The sequence below is a fragment of the Macrotis lagotis genome, chromosome 5, assembly GCF_037893015.1.
Source record: "Macrotis lagotis isolate mMagLag1 chromosome 5, bilby.v1.9.chrom.fasta, whole genome shotgun sequence".
Taxonomy (NCBI): domain Eukaryota; kingdom Metazoa; phylum Chordata; class Mammalia; order Peramelemorphia; family Peramelidae; genus Macrotis; species Macrotis lagotis.
In genome coordinates, this window is record NC_133662.1 from 130426218 (window position 1) to 130444757 (window position 18540).

General features: G+C 35.1%; 1 protein-coding gene and 1 pseudogene across 1 annotated transcript in view; one reads left to right on the forward strand and one right to left on the reverse strand.

Moving 5' to 3' along the window:
• The window catches only part of NKAIN2 (sodium/potassium transporting ATPase interacting 2), a 1359833-nt gene that overhangs the window by 309167 nt on the left and 1032126 nt on the right, over positions 1 to 18540 (forward strand). The window lies entirely within an intron of this gene.
• On the reverse strand, positions 6299 to 7594 carry LOC141487869 (alpha-aminoadipic semialdehyde dehydrogenase pseudogene; annotated as a pseudogene).

An 18540-nucleotide genomic window follows, 5' to 3' on the forward strand; every position in this document is an offset into this window, starting at 1 on the left:
AAGTAGAAAAAGGTTGGACAATGGGGAAAATGGGAAAAAGGGAAACATCCAACAGTTAAGACAAAAATAAAAATCTCTAAAAGGCAAGGAACTATGGTAGGCATTAGGGATATGACAAGACAAAACAAATTTTTTAAAAAACCATAGCTCCTGTTTTCAAGGAGCTGACAAAACTAACAGGGCAGTACAACATGTAAAAAATTAATTTATACATGACTATTAAGAAGCTAGAGGGCACTAAAATCTATGGTATTCAGTTTTTTCAGTATTATTCAACTCTGCATGACCCTATTTGGAGTTTTATTGACAAGGATATTGGATTGGCTTGCTATTTTCTTTTCCAGGTTGTGTAACAGATGAGAAAAGTGAGAGAAACAGGATTTAGTGACTTGCCCAAGGTCACACAACTAGTAAATGTCACAAGCCAGAATTTAACTCATGAAAACTAGTCTTCTTGACTTTAGGTCTGGTGCTCTATCTACTCTACCACCTAGTTGTCCTGAAGCTAGATTCTAGAGAGATCAGGAAAGGAAACTACATGATTCCAGAAATTATTGCACATTATTATTACACATTATAATTATAAATCTTACAAAATGTGGCATTGATATTTCTAAAAGAAGTAGATAGTGGGTCAGCATGCTGTTTTATTGAGGATGGACTTACACTGAGTGAGTTCTTCCCAATAATGATCCTTGGAGTTATATCAACAATGTTTAAGTCCCTGTCATATCCCAGACATTGTGCTAAGTCCTGACAATACAAAGAAAGGTCTAAGAAAGCCCCTACTCTTAAGGAGCTCATAGTCCAATGGAGGAGAAAACATCCAAACAACTATGTACAAACAAACATACAATATAAATGGTTTAGACAATGTAAATACCCACCATTAAGGACAATATAGCAAGCTTAGAAAGAAAAGATTATACTTGTATTCTGATTTGAGGAGCACTATTTTTCATTTATTTCTTTAGTAAAGAATGCACATTTCTGTGATTTGGCTTGTTCCTTTAATGATTTTGTTGTTGTTAAGAGAAAAATGTGGTTCTGTATCTCCTGAGCTCTCAACATTTCATCAATCTATACTCCCACTGCCTGCCAACTGAGAGCATATTTACAATACCCACTTCCTTTCCCACTTCCAAACTGCTAGTTTTTTGCGTGTATTTTTGTGTATTTAAAAAGGGAAGCAGATTAACCTACTATATTATATCAATTGACCCAGAAATGAATAAATTTTAGAACCTTCATGTAAAGATCTTTATAGAACATATGTGTCAATAAATAAACTATTTGACTATCCTTAGGAATAAAAGTAAGTATGTAAATATGGAAGACTGTAAAAAAATATGGAAGACTGTTTTAGTTCTTTTGATTAAGCAAAGTATTTGTTATGGCAAAAAGCCCTATAGGTAAGAGAAGAAAACATGTGTAAAGCAGTTATAGACAATCAGAACAAATCCCATTATGAGGCCTCAGAGAAGACCAGTGTTTAAGATGGCAGCTTAGAATTTATAAGAACTTGGCAATGGCTGGAAAACTGTTTCTGATTCCCCTACTTCTAATGGAGATGTTCAAGGAGAAAAAATAGGTCAAGTTTTTGAATCCCATGTTTGCCTCAGTGAAAGGCAACCTGAAAAGTCACTGTTTCTTGGCAGCAGGTAACAGGTGAGAGCTGCCACTTTACTGGCCACATCAGATAAGGTCATTTATGCCTCACAGATAAACAGTAAAGAAACTCCCTAGATAGATACTTGGAGAGTGGAAACTGATATATGACATGAGTGCTAATAAGTGATAACAATGGCTTTCACCACTCACAGCTGCTATTTCTGCGGCAGAATGACAATCTCACCTGAGATTTGGGCCAGTGCTTTATGATGAGTTTCTGTCCTTCCTGAAAATATTTCCAAGAAGTGTGTGGGGGTGGGGGGGAGAGTAGAACTTATTGATGACAGGGATATTTTCGGTTTGAGATAATCAGATGACTGAAAGTTGAATCCTTAAACTGAGAAATAAGAACATTGATTAGGTTTTTTTTTTGGGGGGGGGGACTAGAGGTTGTGATATTTTTTGTCCCTATTAATAATACAGCCCCTTTATGGTTTATTTTTGCCTAGTCATCTTCTAAAGATTTATGTTTTTGATAGGTCTGGAGTCATCTTGAATTTCTATGAATCTCATTAATTTAATAAATTATAATGAAAAGAATATTGAACTTTACAAATCTTATTTTTGATGGTGTTTGGGTCTATGGTTTTATTGGTGCCAGAGTGCTTGGAGAGGAACATCTTTCTTTCCTGAGGCAGATATGTACCTTCTCAGAAAATTAGAAGTTTTGGGAATTGCTTGAGTTTGACTAAGATTATAGGACCAATTGGTGATAGTGTTGTTACTTCAACTTGGTTCTCCCCAATAGTGCTTTAGACTATCTTACCTCTTTATACACCCTACTCATCTCCTCATAAGGCGTATTAATTTATGCCGAGTAATCTCTCATTACTAATCATCTTAGTTGTTTGATTTGAGATGTCCTTTCCATCTGCCCAACTTTCATTTTACATTTGTGTGTGTGTGTGTGTGTGTGTGTGTGTGTGTGTCTGGTATAATGTTCCTAACTGAGGTATTTGTTTCAGGATTTGTATTTTTCTCAATATATAGATCATATTCGCAGATGATACCAGGGCTTTGTGTTTTCTAAATATACACTTCATAAGAACTCTTTGGAGCTCATTAGTTACATTCTGAGAAAGATTCCACATCTCCAGTACTCTTAGGCATCATCCCCTCTTGTGCTTGGCAGCCCCATCACAAAAACACAGAGATGTGAAACATCGGCATCAACTCAAAAGGGCCAGCTACAAGCAGCAAGGTCATGCTCCTTTCCTTCACAGTTGAGACTTTGCAGGTTGTTCATTTGCAAAATGGAAGCATTTGACTGTGCGTGTTTATGCCTTTAAGTTGTTGGCTTACCTCTGAGACTGGAAATGAGCTCTGGGAAGAGTTTCAGTCACATTAGGTGAAAACTTTTCTAATTCTAGTTTTAATTGTTTTGTTCTTAGAAAAAATAATGAGAACATTGTGCATGAATCCTGGGCAATGTGCAATGCTGAACAGACTTTTAAAACAATTCCCACTGATTTTTGGAAAGTATTTTTGTTTTGTAGCCTGCAGTATTTTATATATACTTATCCTTAATAAGAGGCTCATTGCCCATAAATCTTTTACTGTTTGTTTAGCTATTTACAATAGTTAATGTCTCCTTAAAATAATTACGTTTATCAAAAAAGAAAAAACACCTTGGCAATAGTAATATGACTAGTAATAACTGAGTTACTTTGGAGTCAGATGAGAGGGATTAAAATCTTGTCTTTGACAGGTGGTATCTGTGAAACCTTTGGCAAGTTGTTTAACCACTATGCCTCAGATTCCTCAATTAAAAAATGAGGGCACTGATTCCTTCCTATTTTCATTTAGCCTGTGATCCTATAATTCTATGACCCAGAAATTTGATGTTATAATGCTAATTTCTGCAAAATAGAACATGATATGAAAATGACAATGAATTGAAAGTCAGTACTGTTGGCTAAGAACTCAGTCCATCTAAATTGATAGAAGATCATAGGGATGATATCAAGTCATAATTTGGGGGGGTTTTGGTCATAGCAATTCATGAAGACATTTTACTAAAGCATGCAAGCTTTGAAATCTGTATCAATGTAGGGGGTGTTCCTATCAGTGAAAACAAATTCTTGAAGTACTGACAACAAATATTGTTATCAATATATTAAATATAAAATATCTATTAATATCAAATGTTTCAATTATTTTGAATATAGTGATTTTAATTTAAAAATTATGAAGCAATTTTGTTGAAACTTGAAAATTATGGTTATTCCAGGAAAGTGGGAGACTTAAGTTTATATAATAACAGAAAAATGAAACTATTCTATTAACAATGTTTTTATATTGTAGAATCTTACTGAGAAATCCATTCATAAGTAGAGTTTTGAACAGCGAGGTAGCTATTCAGCTAAATAGCCATTCAGGACTTTTATGACATCCATTGCTTTTTCAGAAGTTACAATGTTTCTGAGGCTGAATTAGTTTTGAAATTATATTGTTCCTTTGGACATAGCATTCCAAGTTTTGATTTTGATTCCTGTAAATTACAACCTGGGGAAACTTTGCCTTTAAAATTTCAAGGAAGAATTTTCCCTTCTGACAAAGATATTTTCCCTTCTATTCTGAGGTAGACCCCTCTATCTTCTAATTGAGAATTTGCTATTTAAGAATTAGATGAATCAAAGGACTTTATAAGATGACCTTCATATCACCTGTTCACTGCTCAAAGTGCTCCCTTCCCCAGGCATTTTTTGTTGACCTGAATCCAACCTATTTTCCATACTAATGGTCATCTGGAGTAAAGGGAAGTTATTTAATAGTAACTAGGCATTTCAACTATTATTTAATTGCTTGTGGCTCATCTTAATATTTTCTTTTCCTTTTATATTCATCCTTAAATGGTTAAAGTAAAGAAAATTTTGTTTCTACTTTGTGGCATCCATATCAAACCACTAAGACATTGATTTATAAAGAAGTCTTTTTATTATGTATCTATCACCAAATACAAGACTACTATAGTTTTATACATTAATAGGAGTCAATTCAATTCAACCAGTATTTTGTAAGTACTTAATATTTGGAAGACAGTACTCTATGTAAAAGAGATGCATCAAAAGTGATCTTGATCTTCAAGAAACTTCTATTCTATAGATGGGAATAACATGAACACAGATGAATAAATGTAAAATATAAATGAAATAATTATGTTGATAAGGAAAGTACAAAAAACAACCAAAGAGATAAGGAAAGATTTTCTGTCAGAGTTGGCATTTGAGCTGAACAATCACTTTTTTAGTAAATATTAGCTAGGATCTTTTCCTAGAAACGCTCTTGGTAAGAATTAAGAGTTTTCTCTGTCTCCCTGTTTTGCCCCTGACAATACCTTCTGACTATCTGTCTCCCCTCTGATCCACTTTTCTTTCCCATGATTCTAAACTATCATTTAAAAAGTGATAAATACAATTCAAAACCAATAGAGAGAATACTGTACATTTGAGTAAATTATATTATCTTAATAATAATGAATATATTACTATTACGAATATATAATATTAAAAATATATCTAACCTGAATGTAGCAGCTTATTACAAATTATGTTATCTTACCCAAGGATTATTTAACAATAAGTATGTATGTGATGAATTATTTATTTAGGTGATTCTTCATTTTAAAGAAATATTTGGTATTCAGGATTGGTCATTCAGGATTTAAAGAGGAAATGGTAGTTATGTACATACTATCCAAACAGCTACTATCATAGTTCATCTTGGCAAGCAAACACAACAGATTTACTAGCCCAATGACTTGTTTTATCAGACCACTCTTCCCCAAAGAGATAAACAGGCACTAAAATAAATTCAATTAGAATTTTTTACTGCTCACTTGGAACAAATGACTAGGTTTACTGTTCAGGTCATCTTCAATAATTCTGCTTTCTGAGATCACTAGAAATTCTTGAAATTTTGATTATAACATCAAAAGTATGAGACTATTCTAAATGTACTAATAAAATCAACATGTAGTAATATTTTTATCACACTGTCAATAGTGTCTGTTACAGAGCTTCTAAAACCTTAAACCACTGTATTCTAACAGGGATCAAAACAGAGACTTTTTTTTCAACATCAGTTTCTTGTTTGGAAGAATCTTTGAAGAAAACGTAAGTTTTCCTTGAAATGACAGGGATGAATTTTGAAACAGACAAGTTGAAAAACCTGTTTTCTCTAATGCCCCTATTATCAGAACTATGGTAACCACTTCCCACTTCATGCAAATATTGTTGTTTATTACTATTGTTTTCTTTTCAGAGAGGGAATTTTCACTGTTTTTAAGCAAATGAATGTGTTGATTTCAAATCCAAGATTTGCCTTTAAAAAAGAAAATGATGAGCCATTCCAATCTACCTTTCACTAAATGAATGGAAAGCCATAATTTGACTTTTTAAAAAAAATTTTTTTAATTTTATTTATGGCAATGGCGTTAATTAACTTGCTCAAGGTCCAGTTAGGTACTTCTTAAGTGTCTGGGTCCACATCTGAACTCTGATCCTCTTAACTCCAGGTCCAGTGTTTTATCTACTGGGCCATGTAGCTGCCCCCATTTTCCACTTTCAAATGACAAAAAGTTGTGCATGATTTGTTATCATCTTAAAGATGGAACCTGTAAACACTGTTAATGAAATTGGATTCCCTGTGCTAGAGTAAGGTCTTGACTATAGTAGTTGATGCAAGTAGATCATTTCATATATTGCTGCCATGAATCCTGATTCTCTGCCACCACTACTATACTTCTCGCTTCCAAATGCACTGCCAATGTCAGTATCACTTCTCAAAAGCTTGACATTTTTGATGCCACAATCTAATCCTCTAAGATGAAACCATTGAAAGATTCTATTTGAATTCTTTGCAATGATAGTACTTGAAAGCCTCATTACTTCATTATTTCATATATAAACCTCTTCTTCATTCTTGAATTTTAAGATATAAAGGATAGGAGAAAATATCTCCATGTGCACAATGGATATATCTTGATCAAGACCAGTCATAATCATTGGTTCTACATAATTTCCAAAATTCCAAGATTTCTATAATCTTCCCACCATAGACCACTATGCTACCCTGCTTTTTGGCATCTTCCACTGCCTCAAGGAACATGTTTACTACCTGTATGGTGTAAAGGACCCAGAAAAGATATTAGAATTCCATTGATTTCCAATTCAGATTTGTGCATATGCCTTTTAAAGTTTGTCCACAACTTCATCATGGATGCTTTCATGCAAAAAACAGTCATGTAGCAGTTGTATTTCTTTGGCATGCTATTCCCCCCGGTCTCAAAAAAAAAGCCAAAGGAATAACTAGATTGAGTCTTCTGACTTCTCCCACATTTCTCCTGTACCATGACTGCCACCACTTTTCTTACTTGGGTGCTTCCTGTGAAGATCAGCAGATCTACTCATTCATCCCTGGCCATTCCTATGTTACTATCAGCACACCACCTGGAACAGATTGTGCTAGGTGAGTTGTTGTCTTCCAAAAATTTGGCCAACCTCTTTGTGACAGCTATACTAATAGGTAAAATTGTTGATGCTCCTTTCCATTCCAAAGGCAGACATTCCCACAAATAAATGTAATGGTATTACTTCAGTCATATACACTGGGAAGTTCCAATGGAGCTTAAAGGATTCCATTATTCAATGAGGGCATGGCCAGATTTTTCTGAAGGAAATGTGGGATTTCCCTCTTAACTTCTCTAACACCTTCTACTAGATTTTTCCCATCTACAAAGATTCCAGTGTCCTAAGATTTGGATATTTTACCACAAGGCTTTGTCAATCTGTTTTATTATCTTTCCTTGTTTAGGGTCTGCAATAACTGCCTCTATTTTCCAGATTTCTTTGGCTTTCTTTAGTGTTTCTTCATAGTCTGCAGTGGCTTGTAACAGTATCTCTTCTTTCACCCCAGATCCCATTATCCATGCCTTCATTTTCTTTTTTGAGTTCCACATCTGTCAATCAGGAATACCAGGGCTGGTTGATCATAACAAAATAGACATAAAGGCATCAGATTTGTGTCAGTATCTTCAGATCTTCAGCCTTCCTGGAATGATTTGCTGAGAAAGCAATATAAATAAAAGAGATTCAATGCTAAAATTAGGTAAATGGTAAATAAGAACAGTATGAATTTTTAGAGGTGTATCATTAAAAAATAATATATTTCAAACTGACCCAAAATCTTATCTGTGTACTATTTGCCACCCCCCAGCCCCCTTCAAACCTTGATTAAACCTGTGGCTCAGAATTCTAGCACCTTGGATGACTGTCACCATGACATTTCCTGGCCCAGTTCATGCTTCAGAGTGCTTTATTGGTTCATTTCATAGTTCATTAAAAGAATTGCATTTTCAAACAGTTCAGCTGAGGATAAAAACAACATGAGGTACTAGGAAACGTTCTGTAAGTTTAACCTAACTACTTCGGCCCCTGGTTAGCAATAAAATCATTAACTGTGACTGGATCATTACTAATGATAACATCTCCTTGCATGCATCAGCCTATAGTCATTCAGTTGCTTTTCTTGATTTAAGAGTATGTGTTTGTGAACTGGTATATGATTGTGTTATTCTAGCAAAATATCTCTGCTACTATGAAAGGAACTATTCAGGTGTGCCTGGAATTGTCTCTCTGTATTTTACCAGATTGGTTCCACTATTAGTTGTCTATGGAAGCTACAGGTGAATGTGATCCCAGTATTTTTGTCCTGCAAATTTAGATGTTAATTAGTCTTCATCATTCAACATTATATAATGAAAGAATGTCAGCTTGAGATAGAAGATCTGGGTCCTATTTTCTGGCCTGTAAATTCATTTAACTGGGACTTTGGAGGTTAAGGTATTAGAAACTTTCCAATATTTATTTTTTTAATCTGTACTTCAGTACTTAAAGGATTAATGATTTTCTTGGTGCCAGTATGCCTTCCCACAATGATTGTATTGAGGGAAGACAACAGCCACACTTGTATAAATTAATAGATAAAAAAATGAAAATCAATCATTGAAAGAAAATTTTGCTTTCAAGGTACTACACTTGGATGGGGAAGAGAAGTATATGCACATATATATATATATATATATATATGTGTGTGTGTGTGTGTGTGTGTGTGTGTGTGTGTGTATAAATTGAGAGAAAGAGATAACAACAGAGACACACAAACAGAGGGATAGAGATAGAGAGAGTCTATATTTCTGTATATGAATATATATTCCTTTCATTCCAGTCATACACAGCCATTGGGAAGTTGAGTGCCGTGATGATTCCAACCAAGCTTAAAGGATTCCACTGTTCACTGAGGACATGATCAGATCTTTCTGAAGTAAAGAAGGGTTTCTGTCATTTGTGACAAACCAACAGCATAATTACAAATATTCACATACTCCTAAACTTCTCTAACAACCTTCACCACCAACTTGCACCAACAGGATATTCCAAAAGGCTTAGTTCAGTTTTAAGCTTTAGTAGCTGAAAAAAAATGAATAGGTTGAAATTATGTCAAGATTTTTGTAATAGACTGTGTGTATTTATATAGAATAAATATATAAAATGAATACAAATGAAAAAAGCTAAATGCAGGTTGCCCTAAAACTTTTAGAGTAGTTTTGAGTATTTTGGGGTTTTTTAATATTTTATTTGTTTTTGTAACTATGTGCAATGATAGTTTTTATTAATCATTTTTGTAAGGTTTTGAGTATCACATTTTTCCCTCCCTCCCTCCCTTTCCTCTCCTTTCCCCCCTGACAGAAAACAATCTGATATAATTGCTAATATTGATTATTTTATGAAAGAAGAATCAAATCCAATTGAAAGGGAAAAAATAGGGGAAAAATGACATAATCCATAAGACAACTTTTAAAAATTGAAGATAATAAGCTTTGGTCTTCATTTAAAATCCACAGTTCCACTATTGTTCTATTTATAAACCAAGAGGGATGGGAATTCAGGGAAGCCTAGAGGGATTTGCATCAACTGATGCTGAGTGACATGAGCAGAACCAGAAAAACATTGTACACCCTAACAGCAACATGGAGGCCATGATCAACCTTGATGGACTCACTCATTCCATCAGTGCAACAATCAGGGACAATTTGGGGCTGTCTGCAATAGTATCTGTATCCAGAGAAAGAATTGTGGAGTTTGAACAAAAGACCAAGGACTATTCCTTTAATCAATCAATCAATTAATTAGTTTACATATTTATTTACTTTTAGGCTTTTGCAAGGCAATGGGGTAAAGTGGCTTGCTCAAGGCCACACAGCTAGGTAATTATTAAGTGTCTGAGGCCAGATTTGAACTCAGGTACTCCTGACTCCAGGACCAATGCTCTTTGTACTGCACTATCCAGCCACCCCTATTACCTTTAATTTAGGGGGGGAAAACTGCTATGTCATTGTATGATCTTGCTATCTTTTATACTTTGTGTTTCTTACTTAAGGATATGATTTCTCTCTCATTACAATCAATTTGGATCAATGTATACCATGTAAAGACTGGCAAATTGCCTTCTGTAGGTGGTGGTGGGGGAAGTAAGATTGGGGAAAAATAGTATAACTCAAAATAAATAAAATCTTTTAAATAAACTCCACAGTTCCTTCTCTTCATCATAAGTCTTTTAAAATTGTCTTTGTTTATTGTACTGCTGAAATGATAAGTCCATCACTGTTGATCATCACCCTATGTTGTTAGTGTTCTTCTGTATCTGCTTATTTCAAGTCACATCAATACATGGAAGTCTTTCCAGGCTTTTCCAAAATGCCATCTTATGATTTCTTATAAACAATAGTGTTCAATCACAAAAAAAGAGCTGCTATCAATATTTTTGTACATATGGGATTTTTTTGTCCTTTATCATGATCTTTTCAGGATATAAACCCAGTAGTACTATTGCTGGATCAAAGAGCATGGACAGCTTTATTGCCCTTTAGGCAGATTATAAATTGCTCTCCAGAAATGTTGGATTAGTTCACAACTCCACCAACAATTCATTAATGTCTCATTTTTTCTCCATCCCCTCCAATATTCCAATATTTCTACATCCCTCATTTTCTTTTCTAGTCATATTGGCCAATCTGATAGGTATGAGATGGTACCTCAGAGATGTTTTAATTTGCATCTCTCTAATCAATAATGACTTAGAGCAGTTTTTCATGTGACTATAGATGGCTTTGATTTCTTCATCTGAAAATTGCCTTTCCATATCATTCATACTTACTATCAATTGGGAATTTTTTTTTATAAATTTGATTCAATTTTCTATATAATGTTTTAGAAATGAGTCCTTTGTCAGAAACACTAGTTGTAAAAAATTTTCCCAACAAATTACATTCCTTTTTATCCTGGTAGCAGTCAGTGGTTTTATTTGTGCAAAATCTTTTTAATTTAATGTAGTCAGAATTATTCGGTTTGGTTTTTCTGTTTACGCATTTCCCCAGCCTGGTTTGGGGTGCTTCCTGAGATTTTGAGTATTATTGGGACACTTCCGCAAGGACCTCATGTGAGGCTCTCACTGCTCTCCTGCCTGTTCAGCTTGTGGATAGCAATCAGGGGCTCCCAGACTGCTACCAGGTCTGAATATAGACAAAGCACCAGAGACCTGTCCCAGGGCCAGAGGAGAGACCTGGATAGTTTCCCCCAACCCCCTTACCTTCAGTGGGCTGAGCACTCTGTTTGCAGCTCCAGGCAGCTTGTGGCCTGGTGGCTCTGTGTCTGCTTCTGTTTCCTGGGATCTGGGCTGCCTTGAGGGCCGCACTGGCTCCCACTTACTCTGGCAGCGGTTTCCTCACTGATCTTCGGAGTTATGTTTGGTATTCCATGGGTTGCCAGGTGAGGAAACTGCTTCTACTTCCAGGCTCCCTGGGACCTAGACGCCTAGGCACCCAGCAAGCTGTTCTGTTCAGGGAAGACTGGAGCTCCTTCGCTCTGATGAGATAATCTTGGTTGTGCTACCACCCCCTCCACCCCTGTGGAACAGAGTTTTCCCACGATTTTCCAGGCTACCTTGGGCTGGAGAATCGCCTCACTGGATCTTTCTGTGGGTTCTGTCTCTTGAAATTTAGTCATAATTTTAAGGTTTTTGGGATATTTTTGAGAGAACTCATAGGAAGGGCTGTTCTCATGCTGCCATCTTGGCTTGCCCAGTTTGGGTTTTTATAATGTTTTCTATCTCTTATTTGGTCATAATTTGCTCCCCAATCGAAAGAGCTGGCAATTAAAACTATTTCTTGTTCTCCTAATTGTCTTACATATTACTTTTTATGTCTAAATCCTGCACTATTTCAATCTTATCTTGATTGATATATATATATATATATATATATATATATATATATATATATATATATATATATATATATATAGTGTAATGTTGGTCTAGGTCTAGTTTCTGCTATATTATCTTCTAATTTTTCCAGTTTTTAACTGAAGAGTGAGTTCTTATCCCAGAAAGTGGAGTCTTTGGGTTCATCAAACACTAGATTACTATAATCATTTACTACTGTTTCTTTTGGACCTAATTTATTCTACTGATTCACCATTCTATTTCTTAGCCAGTACCAAACAGTTTTGATGACTAATGCTTTATAATATAATTTTAGAGCTGGTATGACTAGGCTGCTTTTCTTTGCATTTTTTTTCATTAATTCCCTTGATATTCTTGATCTTTTGTTCCTCCATATGAATTTAATTTCATTTTTTTTCTAGTTCACTAAAGTAATTATTTGAAAGTTTGACTGGTATAGCACTGAATGAGTAGTTTAATTTAGGTGGAATTGTCATTTTTATTATATTAACTGGGTAGCTATAGTATATTAGGGGCAGCTAGGTGGCTTAGAAGATAAACCACCAGACCTGGATTCAGGAGGACCTAACTTAAAATCTGACCTCAAACACTTGATACTTACTGTGTGACCTTGGGCAAATAGTTAACCTTGTCCTGAAATGCAGCTAGGTGACTCAGTAGATAGAGTAACTGGCCTTGGAGTCAAGAGGACAGGAGTGTGAATCTGCTCCCAGACACTTCATAGTTACTGCTTGTGTGATCTTGCACTTAACCCTGATTGCCTTGAATGCAGATCTATCTCCAGTCATCTTGATTCATAACTGGCCACTGGATCCAGATGGCTCTGGAAGAGAAAATGAGGCTGGTGACTTAGCACACCCCCAACCACCACTTAAATTCAATTCATGTGCTTGTCATGGCATCATCTCCCTTTCTTTAAGAAAAAAGTAGGAGCGTTTAGGTGGTGTAGTGGATGGAGCACAGGCCCTGGAGTCAGGAGGACCTGGATTCAAATCTGGTCTCAAATACTTAACAATTGCCTAGCTGTGTGACCTTGGGCAAGTCATTTAACCCCATGGCCTTAAATTAAAAAAAAGGACAAACAAAAACAACATTAGTAGGTCTAACCATGAGCAATTAATATTTGCCCAGTTAGATGTGATTTTATTTGTGTGAAAAGTGTTTTATAGTTGTTTTTGTATACTTACTGAGTCTGCTTTGGCAAGTAGACTCCCAAGTACTTTATGTTATCTGCAGTTATTTTAAATGGAATTTCTCTTTCTATCTCTTGCTACTCTATCTTGTTAGTAATATATAGAAATGCTAAGGATTTATGTTGGTTATTTTATATACTGTTTCTTTACTAAAGTTGCTAATTGTTTCCTGTATTTTTAGGCAATTTTCTAGAATTCTCTAGGTATACTATGATCTCATCTGCAAAGAGTGAGAGTTTTGTTTCAGTTTTGAGTTTTAAGATTTAAGATTTAAGTATCTTTAGTAACTCCAAACTGCACTAAGACTTTTTTGGAACACCTGGTACAGGATAGTTTGGGAGAGTAGGCACTACTATTGGGGTGGTAGAATGAAGGAAAATCAGAAAAACTTCATGCTACGACTCTATCTTGAAGAAAGGAAAGACTCCTTTGAGATGAAGGTGAGAAAAGAGGACATGTGAGACATCAGCTCAGAGAGGAGAAATGGAACATTGTGTTTGAAAAACAGAGAAAAGGCCAATTTGTCTAGATCTCAGATTAGGTAGCATAGAGCAATGTTCAGTGAGACTAAAAAGATAGGTTGAGTCCTAGTATTTTATTCTAAGGATAATAGAGAGCCCCTAAAATTGATTAAGTAGAGGAGTGACATGATCAGATCTGCACCTAAGAAAAATGATTTTGACAGGTATGTAAAGGATGAACAGTAACAGGAAAATTACCCAGGCAAAAGAAGAGAGTATAAACTTGAGTGTTGACTTTTTGAGTCAAGACAGGCAGTGTATGAGAGATTTTAAAGGTGAAGATGGCAAAATTTGGTAACTAAGAGGATATATAGAATGAAGGAGAAGGAAGAGTTGAGGATAAGGCAAGGTTAAAAACCTGGAAATATGATGGTAATTTAAACATAAATGACAAAGTTTAGAAAAGGAATATGTTTTATAGAATAGATAATCTGTTGAGTTCCAGATGTGTTTAATGGCATTGCACCCCCCCCAAATCTATCTCCCCGGATCTGTCTATCTGTTGGTGAATTTCAATAAACATAGCTAATCAGATCCTCAGATAATAGCTATACTACTGGCCTTTTTAGGGAGCCTTCCTAGTTTGGTAGAACTTGCCAGAAATGTATGCTTACTGCCATAGCCCTGGAGATCTTAATAGTCATCAATCAGCCACAATGTAACAATGGAATAGAACTTCATTTGAGCTATTTGTCTGTAATATTAGGGTAATGATCATTGTACTATCCATCTCACTGGGTTGCTATCAGGGAGATATTGTAAATCACAAAAAATAATTAAATATATTATTGCAATTAGTTGGAGGTCAGAGTCAATATATTCTTACCAGAATTCTTCCAGTTCATGAGTATATATACACACAGACATGTATTTATATGTATATTGCACTAGCTAGAGCATTGGGTTTGGAGTCAGACAGACTCATCTTTGTGAGTTCAAATCAGACCTCAGACACTAAGTGTCTGACTGGGGAAATCACTTAACTCCAATTGCCTCAGTTTCTGATTTGTAAAATCAGGAAAAGAAATTGGCAAATCACTCCAGTATCTTCACAAAGAAAACTGCAAAATGAGGTTACAAAGAGTTAGACACAAATGAAATGATTTAACAACATATACAAGCATTTACTCTGTATATGTTGCATGCATGGGCATATAAATATGACACACATATGTATATATATACATATATACATGTATATATATATATATGTATATGTATAATATATATGTTCATTCCAGAAAACTTTCACATAGTGGTTACAAAAATTCCCACCCTCTAAAGATGATTAGATCTTGTAATTAAAGAATATTATGGCCTTTAATTTTGATCTTGTTGCTTCCAGAATCAAGATTAAAGAATCACAGTAGAACTGATTAAAGGAACTTTTTTGTATATTAGATTTTTTCACTAATAGACAATATGATGATAATGGGCTTTAAGGCCACAGTTTGTCACTCAAAGAAGCCTAAAATTTTCTAGAATGAAGTGCTCTCATTAGACATTTTAAAAGTGCTAAGGCAACTCTAATATGTCCTTGTGCAATTAATAAAACTGCTACTATCTGACACATTCAACTGTATTCTTTCAAGAAAGCTATTTAAAAAGTCAAATTGAAACAAATTAGGAAGTTTTGGAATTTGCTCTGACTTAAAACTGATCCTATTCAATGACTCCTATTTTTAAGGAGAAAAAAAAACAGCTTTTCAGAGGTCGATGTTCTCTATTGTTTAACCAAAGGATATTTGATAGCCTATGAGAGAAGAGAGATTGAATTTTAAATTTCATCTTTGTATCTCTAGCAATATCTAATAAATGTTTTTATTAAACCAAAGGTGAGCAATTAAATTTAACATTCAAGTGTTATTTTCCTCTTAAGTAAACATTTTAATGTCCTAAGATCTGGTTTGATGGCTAGGAAAGTTCTGGGCCTGAAGTTGGGAAGACTAATCTTTTTTTTCTTTTTTTTTTTCAGTTTAGAAAGATTTTATTTATTTTGAGTTTAACAAATTTTCATCTAATCTTGCTTCCCTCCCCCTACCCCCCACAGAAGGCAGTCTGTTAGTCTTTACATTGTTTCCATGGTATACATTGATCTAAGTTGAATGTGATGAGAGAGAAATCATATCCCTAAGGAAAAAACATAAAGTATAAGAGATAGCAAAATTACACAGTAAGATTTTTTTTTAAATTAAAGGTAATAGTCCTTGGTCTTTGTTCAAACTCTATGGCTCTTTCTCTGGATACAGATGGTATTCTCCTTTGCAGAGAGCCCAAAATTATCCTGATTGTTGCACTGATGGCATGAGCATGTCCATCAAGGTTGATCATTGCCCCCGTGTTGCTGTTAGGGTATACAATGTTTTTCTGGTTCTGCTCATCTCACTCAGCATCATTTCATGCAAATCCCTCCATGCATCCCTGAATTCCCATCCCTCCTGGTTTCTAATAGAACAATAGTGTTCCATGACATACATATACCATAGTTTGTTAAGCCATTCCCCAATTGAAGGACATTTACTTAATTTCCAATTCTTTGTCACCACAAACAGGGCTGCTATGAATATTTTTGTACAAGTGATGTTTTTAGCCTTTTGCATAATCTCTTAAAGATATAGACCCAGTAATGGTATTGCTGGATGAAAGCATATGCACATTTTTGTTGAAGACTCATCTTCTTAAATTCACTTTATGTGTGTCTCTGTACAAGTTACTTAACCCTATTTCTCTTAGTTTCCAAATAAGCTGGAGAAGGAGAGGGAAAACCATTATAGTATCTTTGCCAAGAAAACCCTCAATAAGGTCACAAAGAGTCAGACATAATTGAATATAACTGAAAAAGGCCAGCAGCAACAACAAATTAAGCATTCTAAGCACAAAGCCAGATTATTCATTCAACAAATATTTCTTAAGGGCCAATCACTCACAGCAGTGGAAAGGACGCAATAGAAATACAAAAACGACTTGATTCCCCTACTGAGCCCAAAGGAGTCCCCCACAACCAAATGAGGGGGAGATGAGGCATGCATGCAGATAATTATAACAAAAATACATTATGAATATATATAAGGGGGATAAAAATATCTATAAGGTCAGATAAGTGATACATGGTTTGCATATTGAGGCATCTTGGAAGGATCATAGTGGAGGTAGCATTTGAGTGAGGTTTAAAAGCAGGGTTGGGGAACCTTTTTTTTATTTGCCAAATTTGCCAAATGGATATTTGTAACATCATTTGAGGGATATATTTGATCAATCATTTATTTAAACCACCCTCAAAAAGCTGCAGATTTATTGAATTTCAAGTTCTACCTGCAGTTGTCTTGTAAACACCATGCCAATATGGCCAGCAGGTCAGAGGTTCCACCCATGCTTTAGAGTATAGATAGTTAGATATGTCAGCTAATGAAGGTAGGGAAGAGCATTCCAGTCATACAACACAAAGTATACATAAATGGCAAACAAGTGAAAAAAGCATACAAATATGGTGAAGGTAGTTGGCTGGAGCCATATTATGTGAAATTTTGAATATCAATCTAAGGAATTTGGTCATAATTTGACAGCTAATGGATATCACTGCAAGGTTTTGAATCCTGGCTTTAAACTTGGGTTTAAGGCCTTAAATAGCTATACTTTCACTTAATCCATTAACACTTATCTGTTGACTAAGCCTGAGGTCCCTTAATGATAGAGATGCATTGTATTAGATTAGCTGACCCATAAAGTTCATTCTAATTCTAAAATTATCTTATCTCTGATTTGTAGTTATTTAAGTATTTCAAGAAAAGGTAGTTTCATCAATCTTTTCACTCCCCCAAACAGCAATGCAGATCACAGATCCACCTCTTGGGGAGTCAGTTCTGGAGATTTTATATTCTGTAGACATTTCAATGAAGAGTTTTTCCCAATTTAGCTAGACTGGATCACAGTCAGCAGTCAGCAAAAGTTCAGAAATTCTGTCTTTAGGATTCTTTTGAAGTTTAAAAATTATCCTACCACAATTCTTTTTTTTTTTCTGCTGCAGATTGCCTCTGTTCTGGACATGAACTATTCTTTTACCTAACTCTCCCCTTGAACTCTTTACTTCTAGAATTTTTAATTTAACAAATCACTATTTTTTTGCTAATTGATATTTTTCTCCTGACTATGACCTGATAGATTAAAAATCAATCACATATTTGACCTTTCTTATAAAATCCCAGGATCTACAGACCTGTACTTCAAAGTTCTTAGAAAAAGAGGAAAGGGACCTTCTGTCTCTGTGTGTGTGTGTGTGTGTGTGTGTGTGTGTGTGTGTGTGTGTGTGTGTGTATGTGTTTATTTGTATGCATCGCCTCCCCTTGAAGTAGCAGAGAACTAGAAACTGAGATAATATCCATCAATTTGTTAATATCAGAACAAAGTTTGACATAGGAATATAATTGAATACTACTGCATAAGAAAGAATGAAAATAATGTTGTTGGGGTTTTTTTTGCAAGGCAATGGTGTTAAGTGGCTTGGCCAAGGCCACAGGGCTAGGTAATTATTAAGTGTCTGAGGTCGGATTTGAACTCAGGTACTTCTGACTTCAAGGCCAGTGCTCTATCCACTGCACCACCTAGCCGCCCCAAAAGAATGGTTTTTAAGAGATCCCTGGGAAGGATATATCAAATAATAAGAAGTGAAGTGAGCAGAATCAAGAGAATAATTTAATGGATAACATTGTAAAGATAAGTAACTTTGAAAGACATAAGCACTCTGATTATTGTTATTACCAAGTTCCAAAAGGATTGATGAGAAAATGTGCTATATAACTTTGACAGAGAATGGTGATAAACTCAGGGTGCAGTTAGAAACATTTTTTGGTCATGGC